The sequence below is a fragment of the Pteropus vampyrus genome, unplaced genomic scaffold (assembly GCF_000151845.1).
Source record: "Pteropus vampyrus isolate Shadow unplaced genomic scaffold, Pvam_2.0 Scaffold33, whole genome shotgun sequence".
NCBI classification, from domain to species: Eukaryota; Metazoa; Chordata; class Mammalia; order Chiroptera; family Pteropodidae; genus Pteropus; species Pteropus vampyrus.
Window position 1 is genome coordinate 3,914,976 of NW_011888814.1, and position 16,454 is coordinate 3,931,429.

Here is a 16,454-nt window from a genome sequence, read left to right on the forward strand (position 1 = left end):
GGATCCAAATAAAATCAGAAATGAAACAGAAGTAACAACTGATTCCACAAAAATACAAAGAATTATAAAAAAAAAATTACAATTACATGCCAACAAATTGGACAACCGGAAGAAATGAAATCCTAGAAATAGACAATCTTTCAAGATTAAATCAAGAAGAAACAGAAAATTTGAACTTATGGATTACTACAAAATCGAATCAGTAATCCAAAAACTCCCAACAAAATTCCTGGATCAGATGGCTTCACATGTGAATTTCACCAAATATTCAAAGAAGAATTAACACCTATACTTCTGAAACTACTCCAAAAAATTCAAGAGGAGGGAAGGTTCCCAAACCCATTTTATGAAGCCACCATTATCCTGATTCCAAAACCAAAGACATTACAATATGTATGTGTGTGTATACATACACCAATATCCCTGATGAACAAGGATGCAAAAATCCTCAACAAAATAGTAGCAAACCAAATTCAGCCAGACATTAAAAAAGATCATACTCCATGATCAAGTGAGATTTATTCCTGGGATGCAAGGTTGGTTCAGTACCTGCAAAACAATTAACATGATATACCACGTAAACAAAATGAAGGAAAAAAAATCATGTGATCATATCAATAAATGAAGAAAAATCATTTCACAAAGTCCAGCATCTATTTATGATAAAAACTCTCAGCAAAGTGAGAATAGAGGGAACATATCTCAACATAATAAAGGCCATACATGACAACCCCACAACTAACATCGTACTCAATGTGGAAATGCTAAAAGCGTTCTCTTTAAGATCAGGAACAAGACAAGGATGCCCACATTCACCACTTGTATTCGACATTGTATTAGAAGTTCTAGCCACAGCTATCAGACAAGAAAAAGAAATAAAAGGCATCCAAAATGGAAAGGAAGAAGTAAAACTCTCATTAATTGCAGATGACATGATACTATATGTAGAGAACCCTAAAGATTTTACTAAAAAACCTATTATAACTGATAAATGAATTCAGTAACATAGCAAGATATAAAATTAATATTCAGAAATTAGCTACATTTTTATACGCCAATAATGAACTATCAGAAAGAGAATTTTTTAAAAAAATCTCATTTACATTTGCATCAAAAAAACTAGGAATAAAGTTAACCAAGAAAGTAAATGACCTATACTAAGAAAACTATGACACTAAAGAAGGAAACTGAGAAGATACAAATAAAGCATATACTGTGATCACAATATATATATTATAAATAATATATTATAAATAAATTATATATATATAAATAAAGCATATACTGTGCTCATGAATAGGAAGAACTAACACTGTTAAAATGTCCATACCCAAAGCAATCTATAGATTCAATGCAATCCCTATCAAAACACCAAGGGCATTTTTAATTGAACTAGAACAAATAATCCTAAAATTTATATGGTACCCTAAAAAACATCAAATAGCCATGGCAATCTTGAGAAAGAACAAAGTTGGAGGTATCATACTATTTGATATCAAACTATACTACAAGGCTATAATAATCAAAACAGCATGGTACTGATATAAAAATAGACATATAGATCAATGAAACAGAAATGAGAGCCTAGAAATAAATCTACACCTATATGGTCATTTAATGTATGACAAAGGAGGCAAGAATATACAATGGGGTAAAGATTGTTTATTCAATAAATGGTGTTGAGAAATCTAGACACATACATGCAAAATAAAAGTGGACAACCTTTTTACTCCATATAGAAGAATGAATAAAGTCAAAATGGATTAAAGACTTAAACATAAGCCCCAAAACCATAAAACTCTTAGAAAAAAAACACAGGCAGTAAACTCTCTGACATTGCTCTTAGTAATATTTTTTCTAATATCTCCTCTCGGGCAGAGTAAAAAAAAAAAAAGCAAATGAGACTACATCAAACTAAAAAGTTTTCGTATAGTGAGTGAAACCATCAACAAAACAGACAACTTACTGAATGAGAAAAGATAGTCATCAATGATACATCCGATAAGGAGTTAACATCCAAAATTTATAAAGAACTCATACAACACCAAACAAACAAACAAAAAAACAATCCAGTTAAAAAATGGGCAAGAACCTGAATAGACATTTCTCCAAAGAGGACATACATATGGCAGAGACTTATGAAAAAAGACTCAACGTCACTAATCATCAGAGAAATGCAAATTAAAATCACAATATCTATCACCTCACACCTGTCAAAATGGCTATCATCAAGAAATCAAGAAATCAATAAGTGTTTGCAAGGATGTAGAGAAAAGAGAATTCTCATGCACTGTTGTTAGGATTACAAATTAGTGCAGGCATAATGGTAAACAGTTCAGAGTTTCCTCAAAACATTAAAAATAGAACTACCTTATGACCCAGCAATTCCACTTCTGAGTATTTAACCAAAGAAATCTAAAGCACTAATTAAAAAAGACATATATACCCCTATGTTCATGGCAGTGCTATTCACAATAGCCAAGACATGAAAGTAACCTAAGTGCCTATTAGTAGAAGATTGGATAAAGAAGTTGTGGTACATATACACAATAGAATATTACTCAGCCATAAAAATGAAATCTTATTATTTGTGACACATGGATGATCTGAAGGTATTATGTTAAAATAAGTCAGACAAAGATAAATACCATATCATCTCACTTATATGTGAAATCTAAAGAACAAAATAAACAATAACAAAACAGAAACAGACTCATAGATACAGAGAACTGATGGTTTCCAGATGGAAGGGGGTTGGAAGGGCTGGGTTAAAAAGGTGACGGGATCAAGAAGCAAAAACTGGTATTTACAAAATAGTTGCGGGGATGTAAAGTACATATAAGCATAGGGAATATAGTCAATAATACTGTAATAACTATGTATGGTGCCAAGTGGGTACTAGAGTAATCTGAGGGATCACTTCATAAATTATATATCTAACCACTATGCTGTACACCTACAACTAATATAAAATAATACTGAATGTCAACCATAATTGAAAAATAAAAAAATAACAAAAAATAAATAAGTGTTTGAATGAGTGATTAACACGGTCAGGTTTACCGTACTGCTTTAGTTTGGCCGTCATAATCATTCCCACAGCCTAGAATTTTGCAATGGCATCTAATCTTCCATCACTGTTTTTCTTACCTTGAATTCATTCTGTTGCCAGAGCAACCTATAGAAAAAAGTAATCACATTTACAATGGCATTTCTATTTGCTTAAAACCTATCTGGCTCCCTCTATCTAACAGATAACACCCAAGCTTCTAGGAATGGAGTGTGTGTCTCTCCAGCCTGTTCCTTTTTCCTTCAATCCAGCCTCATTTTCTACTATTACCGGCCCTGAAATTTATGCTTCTTCAATTCAAATGGTTTATAGTTTCCTGTGTTCCTACTGCAGCAGTCACTGTATTAAAGACCTTATAAAAGCTTTGTCCCTTCTACAAAACTGTCTGTCCCTGTGGTAGGCACACCGATTGCAAAATGGCCCCAATTACTTCCCTCCACCCTTTGCAATGTGATCTAGCAGGTCTTTCCATTAAGAAGTGGGATTTATTTCTATGCCTCTTAAATCTAGATGGTCTGGTGACTTAAGTAGGAGAACAGACTGAGCCAAAGTGATGATATAACAAGTTCAAGCTTTAATTCGTCTATAGACTTAATACTCATAAAAGCAGATTTCTTATTTCCATACCTGAATACAAAAATAAATGAGTGTTTGGAATATGACCAAATCCCTTTAAATTTTAATGGGTATAAATCAAGCTACATAAACTATATAAACTTCTGCATTCTGAATTCAAGTTGAGGTCACGATAACTTTAACATTAAATTGAAATCAACTTTTTCTTCTCATTCAATCTACCAAGTTAGAGGATGGAATGGTAATTAACACAGAAATACATCATCTCTACTAGTCTGGGAAGGAACAGGGGAAAACCTCACACCACAGCCTCTGCATGAGGAGGGACAAAAGGAGGAGCCCAATGTCCTTAAGTAAACAAAAGACAGTATTTGGTGGTATTGTTATCTTTCTTGGAGCCTAGGTCAAAACACAACTTAATGTTAACTCAACCATTTAGACTGGATTTATCTTTTGAATAAGCACCAGAACTCTGTCCCTGGTCTCTCAACAGACTCTTCTGCTCCCGTGGTTAATCAGAACCAAGGATGAAGATCAAGTACGGGGGCTACTTTTGGGGCTCTGCCATTCAGAGTTATCCTAAAACTCTGAAGCAGATTCTAGGCCTTCCTAAAGCACAATGGGTCACTGGAGGTTTATAGAAGCTTTGCCTTCTTGAGACCAGTCCCATGGAGCACAGTTAACTCCGAGCCAGCTCTCTACAGTCAGAAATAGCAGGGCAGAGGAGATTTAGGAGATTTTCCCACTTAGAAACCTTACATTTTTCCAATTCACAGGTCACAAAATCCTTACTCTTTTATTAGATAATTTAATCCCTCCTGGGTGGCAGCAGCAAAACGAAACAAAACAAAACAAAACAAAAACACCGTGAAGTCATCACACTAGCAGAAACCGCACAGAAGCACCTCGCTGTAACAGATCTGCTATGAAACTCAGACTCTGCCACGTGCTAGCTGTAAGGTGAGCCACACTAAACCTCAGTTTTTTTCATTTGTAAGATGCATAAGTAACACCTGCCTCTCGGGTATCAGATGGCCCATTTGTAAATCACCAAGCACACTGCTAGAATGGCAGGGGTTCAATGAATTTCTTCCCCTTCCGAATTCTATAAAGCCTCTTTTTCCATTTTCCACAAAATAAAATTATTCCCATCCTTCAAAACTGATCTTAATCTCCCTTTTGCAATCTCCCTAGCCAAAACAACCTGATCCTATGACACATTCTATTTGCACCTATTTGACAGTCATTTAGTTTTACCACATATCAATTCGTCTGCCTCTACTTTTGCTTGATTGAGAATGTCTTGTGAGTAGTATCTTTGTCTGCCTCTACTTTTGCTTGATTGAGAATGTCTTGTGAGTAGTATCATCTCATTTATTTTTGTAAATCCCGTTTCCTCCCCTTTGCCACTATACTGGCACAATAAAACTTGCTCAGTCAGGGTTCCTGACAAATGTTTTACTTCTCAAGCTCTTATTCTTCAAAATGTTAAGTCATATCAGTGGCTTTGGCAACCTCTGCTTTATACAGCCACCCATTAGAAAATAAAAATAGAATGGGCAATGATTTGACAACTCTCTCCTTGGCTAAGAATTACTCTGACAGCAGTTGTCCAAAAAGGGCTTATTTAATATCACAGGATCAGAGGCCATCTGTCTTACATTTTCTGTCCAAAAGTCAAGAATAAATTCCATCCACATCTCTGTATCTGAAAAAGGGAATAAACATGGAATAATATACAGCAATAAAGTAACAACTATCTCTAATATATAAGTAAGTAGACTTGATTGAATTAAAAATCTTCTTTTGTCTTTTATTGATCAAGGTATCTATATCTAAATCTATATCTATATGTATCTCTCTCAATATATAGATAGATCTAGACAGATCTCAAATCTTAAACCAAATGGTTATTATCACGAGAAAACTATATCAGTTAACTTTGTATAGTTTGATACCTAAAGAAAGCTCTAACACTATATCATCAGTAATACTTAAAGCAAAAAGTTCTAAATGCAAACAACTTTCTCATCAACCCACAAGGCTGTCTACTACCAGCCCAAGATACAGTCAGATTCTGTAACTCCAGGAACCTTCTCTGATTAATCCAGTCCAAATTATGTTCTTCCTACCATCAACCATCACATTAAAATTTTTTTCTTATATTTTACAGTAAGAACAGCATGTGCTATATGTACACCTTAAAATAAAAATAATTCAAATACTTTGTATATTTTTAAGAAATAAGCACTATTTTGTTCATCATTTTTCTACATCTTTCCTTAGGAAATTATATAATGGTTTGCGACATTTTTCTGCAGGTATTAAAAACAATGTTAATTTACTTTTTCCCTCTCATAAGAGTGTTTTGTTGTTGTTTTGTTGTTGTTTTGTTTTGTTTGTCTCTCAATTATGCTTTTTAAGGGTAGGACTTTGTTATATTCCTACAGAGCCCAGTACACTGATTTGTACAATACCAATTATTTATTTGATTTTATATAATAAGAGTGATTCTCTGGAACAAAAATACTGACATGTCCTCCTTTTTTTACCCTCCTCTCCAGGAGTCCAATCCAAGAATCATCTACTCAAAATTTACCATACTGATTCTCATTCATTCATGCAAATATTTATCGAGAATCTACTATGTGCATGGTTCTAGGTGGTGAGACTAGAGTAGTGATTTTTAAAAAAAATTCCTATCCTTACGAATCTTTCATTCTGTATATCTGGGGATTCAAAGATGAGTTCAGGATTGTTCCAAGAAATATATTCTAAGGAATGAATGACATAAGTGGTAAGGGGCACAAAAAGATAAATCCTGCCTCAAAATAGAGCAATTTTTTCACATACATTTTTGATATCTTAAGGCAGAGCTTCCTTGATTCAAGTTCATAAAGCTCATGGAGCTGTTAAATTTTTATATTTAAAAAATAAATCTTTGTTTTATATAACTTTTCATGTTTGTTCTCCTTAGTTTTACCAGGAAAAAAAAATCATTAAATTTCACAGGTTTAATTAATTCTGAAGCAAGACTGCCTGGGTTTGGATCCTGTACCTACACTAGCTCTGCAACCCTGTACAAGTTACTTGGATATATATATGTTCATCACCCTGTAAAACACGAATAATAGTACCAAATTTCTAAGACCTTTACAAGCATTAAATGAGAAAATGTACAATATCTAAAGGACTTAGAACACAATTTGGCTGATACACAAACTGATGTGTGTTAATCACTACCATCATCATTACATTACAGTCTTATTCACTTAATTACTAGACAAGAATGATGCCAGGGTCTTTAAGGGACTTTTACAATCCTATAATTCTAAGGAAGTCTCTATATTTCCATTGAACATTTGGTATTACTTTTCCACATAAAATATTGCCTCTTTAAAGCCTAGTGATTTGTTATATAAATGCCTGTTAACATCTCCAGCTGAACAGCTAGTATGTGATTGCCCATTAGACACAAAGTATTTCGTGATTCATAAAGGGTACATGAAAATAGTTACAGAGCTTGATTATGGATATTATTGTCACAATGTCTATGCCAACTTCAAATAAAAGGTCTTCTTTGTTCTCTCACACCCACAGGCCTCCCGTAAAAACACATAAAAGTAAAACAAATAAGTAAAGCTTTTGATTAGCTCTTTCAGCATGATATTTTCCAATATGTTGAAAAAGACACTTGTTTCAGCAACTAATTGTTGCATTACTAATCCATGTCAAACTGCAAGAATATCATTCATGTCACCAATCACTCAAAATTTGAGATTTAACGAAAAGAGGTTATAATCATGTGAGAAAGCAAACGTGTTTCTAAAATCCACATAAAAAAACTAGTTTGGGGCAGGAGCTACAGTTGAATTATTAATGTCTATTTAACTAAGATTATACTAAGCAATTATTCAGGTGGGAAAACTAAATGATTGATAATTCCATATAAATGAAGAAAGAGATAGTTAATCTGAAAATACATGTGAAAGCCTCTTTACCTTAAAACAGATAAAGCAGACGTGGTATTCACTATTTCTAGCCTCTCTAAAACTTTTGAATTGTTTCTAGTTGTCTTAAATTTTTTTTTAATGCCTACAGCACCTGGAATTCCAAGGTAGTCTCTCATCCAAATCCTAACCAGGCCTGACCCTGCTTAGCTTCCGAGATCAGATGAGATTGGGCATGATCAGGGTAGCATGGCCATAGACCAGTTGTCTTAAATTTTTAACTTGATTTTCTACATCTCCCTTTACCTACTTTTTCATTTTAAATTACTTGGCAAATTTCTTTTCCATAATACTTTTCTCTCATCAATCATTTAATAAAATCAAATATGAAGTGGGGCCATAGATGAAACAATTACAGAAAGAACCCATGGTAAGCCAGAGACTGAGCTACACAAAATTTATTATTTTTAAGTCTTAACAAAAACACATATATACAAGATAGGCTACTAGGTGTGGGGCAATGATTGAGAGCAAACTAGAACAAAACCCACTGCCATACACAGGAATAAAACTACTCTCAAGGAAATTAGTGTAGTGTTCTTACAAACTGTCCTAGCTGATAATTCGAGTACACTACTTTTATAATTTGTTGAATTACAGTAATTTACAATGCTATTGCTATTAAGAATACAAGCTTCAATTTGAGTCTTTACTGAATGCTTGATGTTTTATGTATTATCTTATTTCATATTCACAATAATGCAATAAAGCAGATATTAGAATCTCCATTTTATAAACGAGAAAACCAAAACCACCAAGAAATCTGTTAAATATCATACCGCTAGGTAAGTAGATGAACCAGTATTTTATCCCAATGCCCATCTGAATGTCTCAAAGCCCAATTATCTTTCTTTTTTTATAACTAGGCCCAGGTGTATAATTATTTTCCATATTGGATATTGGCCCAGAACAACATTTTCAATGCTCAGTCCCCCTACCTTTTAAAAAAATATTTAAAACCTTTAATTGATGACAGGAAACATACTGTTGGGGTTTTCCAACAAGCATTAGCTATGATTCCATCTGTAATATTTGGAACACTGATCATTTTGCCAATTATGCACACATCTATTTTACTCTTTAATTCCATCAAAAAGATTATAGAAAATTCAATCAATTTAGTGGTTTGTTTGTTTTTAAATATTTTTAGACTGCAATATGAAAAAATAGAGAGAGAGAATAATATAACATGCATGTACTTACTTATCGACCCGATTTTAATGAATCTTAATGTTCTGGATATGTATTGAGTTCCTAGGGCTGTTGTAACAAAGCACCACAAACTGAATAACTTGGAAAATCAAGGTGTTGGCAGTGTTGGTTCCTCCTGCAGGCTCTGAGAATCTGCCCCATGCTCCTCCACTACATTCTGGTGGTCCCCTGCGCTCCTCGGTGTTCCCTTGGCATGTAGACGCATCACTCCAATGTGTGCCTCTACCTTTATCCTCAGAGGCATTCTCCCCTATGTTTCCATCTCTCTTCTCTTCTTAAAGGATCCTAATCATATTAAAGACCCACATCAGTATGCTCTCACCTTAGTTTAATTACAACTGCAAAAATCCTATTTCCACATAAAGTCACATTCTGATGTTCTGGAAAGGATCTGAATTTTCGGAGAACACTACCCAACCACTATATTTGCTTTTTATCCTTCTTTTTTTTTCTTTTTTAAGAAAAATAAATTATAAAAACAATTGAAGCTCCTTCTGTACCGATCCCCAAAACGATAACTTTCCAGAGTCCCCAGAGATAAACCCTATCCTGAATGCAGTACTCATCCCATTAAGGTTTTATGTGCATGTATGAGTAAACAGCAGAAAATTACATTGCATGTCATATAACTTTACAAATCATTCTGCAACTTGTCTCTTTTACTCATCATTGTCTTTGAGATTCACAATTTACTTAACTTTATAGCATTTTATTATACAAATATGTGACACTTCACATTTATTCACTCATCTACTGATGGATATTTGGGCTGTTTTCATTTCATTGCAATGGACATTCCTGGATAGGTTTCCCTGTGCTAGAATTTTTCTACAGTATAATCCTGAAGTTCAATTTCCAGATCACCAGAAAAAGGTATCAGGCATCTTGAAGTTGCCACATTTTACCAAACTGCTCTCCAACATGTTTGCAAAGACTTACATTTTTTCCAGAAGCATGTAACTTATTCTTCTATTTCCTTAGAAAAATTTCATGTTTCCAAATTCACCAAACTGAAAGTTGACGAATGGAAACTCCTGACTTTAATCTGAATATCCCCAATCACAAGGAATGCTAATCATCTCTCGATACCATAGTGGGTTGAATGATGACTTCCCAAAATATATGTCCATGTCAAACCCCCGGAGCTTGTAACTGTTCCTTTATTTGGAAAAATCTTTGCAGATGAAATTAAGTTAAGGATCTTGAGATGAAGAGATCATTCTCAATTATTCAGTGGATCCAAATCCAATGACAAGTGTCTTTATTGGAGAAACACTGGGAAGATGTGGCAGACAGAAGGAAAGAAGGGAAAGAGGCAGACATTGGAGTGACGTGGTCATAAACCGAGAAGTCAGAATGCCAACAGCCACGAAAAGCTGGTAGAGACTTTGAAGGATTCTTTCTCCCTTAGAACTTCTGGGCAGAGCGCAGCCCTATTTACACCTTGATTTCGGGTGTCTGGCCTCCTGAACTGTAAGAGAATAAGTTTCTGTTGTTTTAAAGGCACCTAGGTTGTGGCAACTTGTTATAGCAGCTACATGAAACTAACAGAGTTCATTGGCCATTTAGGTTTTCTATTCTTTGAATTGTTATTCATATCCCTTACATATTTTGTTAGGGATTGTCTTTCCAGAATATGTATAGGAGACATTTTATGCACGTGTGCGTGCACACGTGCGTTTTGTCATATGAAATATTTCAGTTTTATCTTAGTAGAGTTTTTCAATTAATTTATGGTTTGTGATTTCTCTGGCTTTAAAAAAAAATAAAACCCATTCTAACCTTTGTATTTCCTTACATTTTCTTCTAACTTTTTGCTTTTCACATTTCTGTATTTAACATATTTAGAATGTACTTGTGCAGAGTGTGAAGACAGAATCCAGTATTATCTTTAACTCCATATGGGTAGCCAATTATCCTAACAATGTTTATTCATCAGTCCACTATTTCCCTAAAAGTTTATAATGCTATCTGTGAAACATATCGTTTACATGCATGCATGAGTTTCTTTCTGACCTATTATGTTATTTATCTGCCCCTCTATTAATACTAGTCTATCTCAATTACAATAACTTTGATCTCTGGTAGGACAAATCTCTCCATGTCATTTCTCCTGCTCTACAAATAGTGTTGGATATTCCTGACTCTTTGTTTTTCCATATCAATTTCAACATCAGTTTATCAAGTAACAACAACAAAAGCAAATCCTGCTAGGAGGCTGTAATTGAAATGACTCACTGACTAAATGGAGGATAACTGACAGCTTTATGATACTGAACCTTCCCATTCAGAAACATGGTATGCATATTCTCTCATCTATGTTCTTCAGTAATGTTTCAGAATATTTCTCCCTGGGGCCTGGCAGTATTTGGTTAGATTTATATCTGAAAGGTACTCTGAGTTTTGATGCTTTTGAGAATGAATTATTTTTTCCTACTGTCATTTTCTAATAAGTTATTTAATAAAAGTGCTACAGATTTCTCTAAGTCTGTCTGGTATTTATCCAACAATCCTGCTAAAGAATATTAATTTTATGAGTTTCTCTATAGGTGCTCTTGCAATTGTTTAGGCAGGAAATATACCACCTGCAAATATGGACAGTTTATCTTTACAAGTTTAATGGCTCTCTTTTGTGTTTCTTTGGCATTGACTGGGATTTCCATTACAATACTGAACAGTTGGTGATGGACAGCCATCCTTGTCTAATTCCTGATTTTCATTCAAAGACTTCAAAATCTTCACCATTAACTATTGTATTTTCTGTACATTTCTGTTAGATATTCAGAAGGTTCTTTCTAGTGCTCATTTTTATCTCGAGTGGATATTTTTATTCTGAATTTTATTAAATGCCATTTCTGTTATATTAATACAATCATGATTTTTTTCTTTTACTCCTTAATGGAGATTATATTAACAGCTTTTCTAACACTAAATTATTCACACACAAGATAAAACATACTTCGTCGTGCTGTATATCACTATTTTATTTCGTAATATTTTATTAAGGATTTTTGAATCCATGTAATGACTGATCTTTCGTTTTCTATTCTTATATTTTCCAAATTTGAATTGTACAAAGATATACTAGCCTCATCAAAAAGCTTTCTCTCTTTTTCTAATTTCTGAAATCATTCTTGAAAATTAGAAATTCTCTTTCCTTGAAAGTATGGTTAAACTATATGAGCTTTGTATCTTTTGGTAGAATGGACTTATCACTTCATTATCTTAGTTAGTGAACAACAGTTTATTCAGGTTTTCTATTTCTTCTTGAATCAATTTTGTTTTCCTACAAAAGTGTCACTTCATTTAAGTTTCCAAATATACTGGCATAATGTTCTAAGTAATTTTATGGTTTTTTTTAAAAAAAGTATTCCATCTGTAGTTAAATCTCATTTTATGTTCTTAATTGTGTGTGTGTATACATTCTTTTATTTTTCATCAATCCTGGTAGTATTTGTCTCATAGGTCTTCTCATATAGCTAGATTCTAGTTTTATTTCTTTAGCTTTTTAGGTTTTTATTTTATTTTCATTTTTACCATGTTTACTTCTTTTCACTTCTCATAAGTTTATTCTGTGTGGCTATTACCTACAGAATTAAATATCCAGACTCAGACAGCAATAGACCAGTTATCTCAAGCAAAAGTATAATCAGCAAAGACTGTGGCAAAGATTGAAAAACATAAGTTAAAAAAGGTAAACAACAACAATAACAAAAAACCTTTGGTTTTAGCTTTGCCAAGACGCTGCTCAGGCAATCCATGGCAGTCACTGTGAATCTACGATCTGTATACTTAAACACTCCCATCAAGAGGCTAATTTTGATACTATAAATTTACCAAGTCTGGGTGGTAGAAGAATCTATATACACAACTTGCTCTTTGAGAACTGCATTTGGGACACTGCTTCCTTCCCTGCAAGGATGACTCTCCCTGTCATCGGGTTTTATCTGAGGTTCTTCATCTGCTCCATCAGATATAAAACCTCCTAACTTCTATAACTCCTTCCATTCTCCCAGTGGGCATGGGAGTTCTCCTCAGTGAGCAGATATTACTGGGCTGCCCACTATCTCTAGTTAGGACTGGTTAGTCTTCATAACCCTGCCTCCTGGAGAACGTTTCTCCCTCCAGAACCAAACTGAGCCTGTGGACAAGCCATGTGAATCCAAGTTTGGCTCCTCTATGGGCCACACAGGATTTTAATGCCTTGAAATTTAAAAGCAACAGATACTGTCCTGCCTATATCTAAAAGACATGAAAATATTCTCTCTTCCATACACTGAGACCCAGGAAAATGCCAGCATCATTCCAGGCCTGTGTACCATGGTCACCTGCAGTTCAAAATGAGTTCGTGCTCCTTTGAGTAAGGTCTGGAGTTTACAGTCCTGCCTCTAAAGAAATTGCTGCTTTTTCACAGACAAAGCCAGCTATACTCATCTGCCATGGTCAAAATTTTCCATGGTACAAGGCTGAAAAATTCTTATACAATCTGTGACAGAAAGAAGCAAGTTGTACAATTATAAAAACCAACCACAGTGAAAATCTCCAAAGTAAATATCCCACATGCTTGTAGTAAGCTATCTATGAAGCTTAGTCATCCATCTTGACCCTAACAGAAACATTAGCAATAGATGATTGCATTCTCCTATATTTTACTAAGGGCTATAATCTTTTATATACATTTCAACATTTTTTTCACAAAAATTTTTTGTAAGTTTGCAGAAAACATTTGGGGGACAAAACCTGATATGAAGTAGTGTGAGTCTATTTATAGTCACACAGTGTCCAAAGGAAATTCAATGGAGTTTAATCTCTCCTTGGGATGTGAACATGCCTTTCATCCTACTAGACGAGAAAATAAAATTTCAAATGTTGACAATTTCTGTAATACACAAGTACTATATCTGATCTTCAATATACCAACAAAATTTGCCACTTAAGGAAACTTTATAATGAACTAAATGGCAAAAAGAGACTCTTTTTGCAGTATGAATAATCTTTACTAATATTATCTATTCTATACAGTCATACTTTTGAATTCAGGATATAACTAATGCCAACTTTTCATATATATTATCATTTTTTTATCATTTTGCATTAATTGCCCAAATAAGCTTGTCAGAACCCAATTAAGAAGTTTTCTCCTCTTCTCGATGTGTTCCCGCCAAACAAGCAAAGATGACAGATATTTAATAGTAATGCCTGAATAGTCTGGCAACTTCAAAATGTGTAAATTGAAGGTATGAAGACATAAACAGACCATAAATAATTCTTAGGTTTTATTAAAATTTTGAATAAACAAAAATATTAAATGGATAACACCATATAAAATGTTTTACAATAATAATACACACTGACATTACTTTTTTCTCCCAATGAATATTGCCTACCCATGGTTTACAGATAACATTGCTTAGATTTTTCACCAGAAAGTTATCTTAGAAATGAATAGGTAATAGCTAACTTTCATACCCCAAAGTTAATAGTAATAATAAAGTAGTTTTAAGATTGGGGAGAGTAAACACTCTACTGTAGAAAATCTTCTTATAAAAAATTTGGCAGCTGAAATATTTCCATCCCTTCCATCTTTTAGCTAACGAGCCTTAAATTTAAAAATATACCCTGGAGAGAGCATAATCATTTTCCTCAAATAGAAAATTACTAGGCAGAAAATATTGAAATACTACTTAATTATCACAGTACAACAGTAGATATATCCCACATTCTTTAAAAATTACGCATTTAAAGTTTACTAAGGTAGAAAATTTATGTGTATAGTTTATGTGATTGACATTGTACAATTCGACCATTATATCTTAATCTGACTAGTGCCCAAAGAATTTCATATCAACATTATATCTTTATATATATAGAAATTATTTACATGGAAAAATCATGGGAAGGGGTATAAGGAGAAGGAAAGGAGAGAGGGAAGCAGGAAAGGAAGGAAAAGAGGGAGGGGAGAGGAACGTGAGAGAAGAGAAGGACAGTGAAGTTACCTACAGGATGCAACAAGTGAGCCTCACAGGACAGGTTGAGTTCTCAGGGCAGACAAGGGTGGCAAGAACCTTCTAGACAAGACACAGGATAATGAAAAGCAAGGCATATACATTATATTCTGAGCAACACACCACTTAAAGGTAGGAGAGTAGGAAAAAAAAAAACTGATCAAACAGGTCCGTGTATAATCTGAGTAACATGACACTTCGAGGACAAAGAAAACTCTGTGGAGCAGAGAAGTTGAAGCACTGACCACTTCTCAAAGGCAACATGTCGATCCAGGAATGCTGACCCTCAGAAGGTTTGGTATAACAGTGAACAGATAACAATGAAATGAGTGGTTTCTCAGTCAGAGACCCTGGCCAACAATGTTAGGTCATGGTGAACTCTACCCTGCTTTCACTTCCAACCCTGCTTCATTTACAATCATAATTCCTTGCCACTTACTGTTTCAATAATAAAACTTTCAGAGACTACCACCTTACGACATTATAAGTATATACAATTTTGAAGAGCTAAATAAAAGAAAAGCCAAGATGTAAATCCCTCCATGATACATGGACTCAGCCCCTCTTTTCAGACTTTCTGATAGCCATGGGCAAGGCAGGGATCTTCAAGTATGGGAGGAGGCAACACCAGTAACCTCAGAATGCCTTGTGGGGAAACGAAGGAAAAGGAAGGAGGGAGAACGCACTGGGAGAGAGAGGGGGCCAGCCTGACTGATGTCTGGAGCTGTGCATGGAGAGGAACAAGCTGAAGTCCCCAAACACAGCCCTTCCTCTCTGCTCCCCAGCTCGCTCAGGTCGTCTACTTGTTTTGACTATCCTGCTAAGGAAAGAAGCGGGGCCGAGTTCACACCACATCTATTATCTATTGAATGCACTAGGGCACAATATGAAGCCAATACAAAAAACAAAGGCTACAGGGCAGAGAGAGAAGAAAGGCTGGTCTCCGGTATTCTCCCCAGCATGCATGGAACAGAGGTTAAGTATATTTAATACCTTACCTCTTGACAGACCCTTCATATCCATCTATAACCATTACTGGTTTAATATCTTCTGTTAATGTTACATCATTAGATGTGCATATAATTTTATAAGAAAAGTAGAAGACAAATGAGGATGGTAATTAAATTCCTCTATGTGATTTACAAATTTTTAGAACAGAACTCAATAGTGAAGCTTACTCTCAGCAGGATATAAAGGATTAAACATAATCTGAGGTGACAAAAAAAACCCCACAAAAGTAGAAAATCATCACTTACTACTTCATCATAATCAAGCAGAGATTAAAGGCCATTGGGGAAAGAAAAATTTTCTTTCTGCAATTATTTGTTGTGATTTTAAAAATAAAAGCATGTACAGACCATCTCAAAATGGAAAGAACTTGCTCAAAAAGAAACTCTTGCAATAGAAAATACAATTACTAAAATAATGTTTCCTTAACATTTTGCTCGAATTCCACACGTCATGATTTTCCCCTAATTTTCGGGGGCTGGACTACTCCAAACCCACGTAATCGGTGGACCCTCAAATGTTGAGCAGAAATAAAACAAATGTGAATGTCATACAAAGGTGTCAGTCAGGCCT

The 16,454-nt window shown here is 34.4% G+C and overlaps 1 protein-coding gene and 1 pseudogene across 2 annotated transcripts in view; both read right to left on the minus strand.

The window, feature by feature from the left end:
• Nucleotides 1-16,454, minus strand: part of CADPS2 (calcium dependent secretion activator 2) — a 375,602-nt gene that overhangs the window by 343,446 nt on the left and 15,702 nt on the right. The window lies entirely within an intron of this gene.
• On the minus strand, nt 7,739-7,857 carry LOC111738043 (annotated as a pseudogene).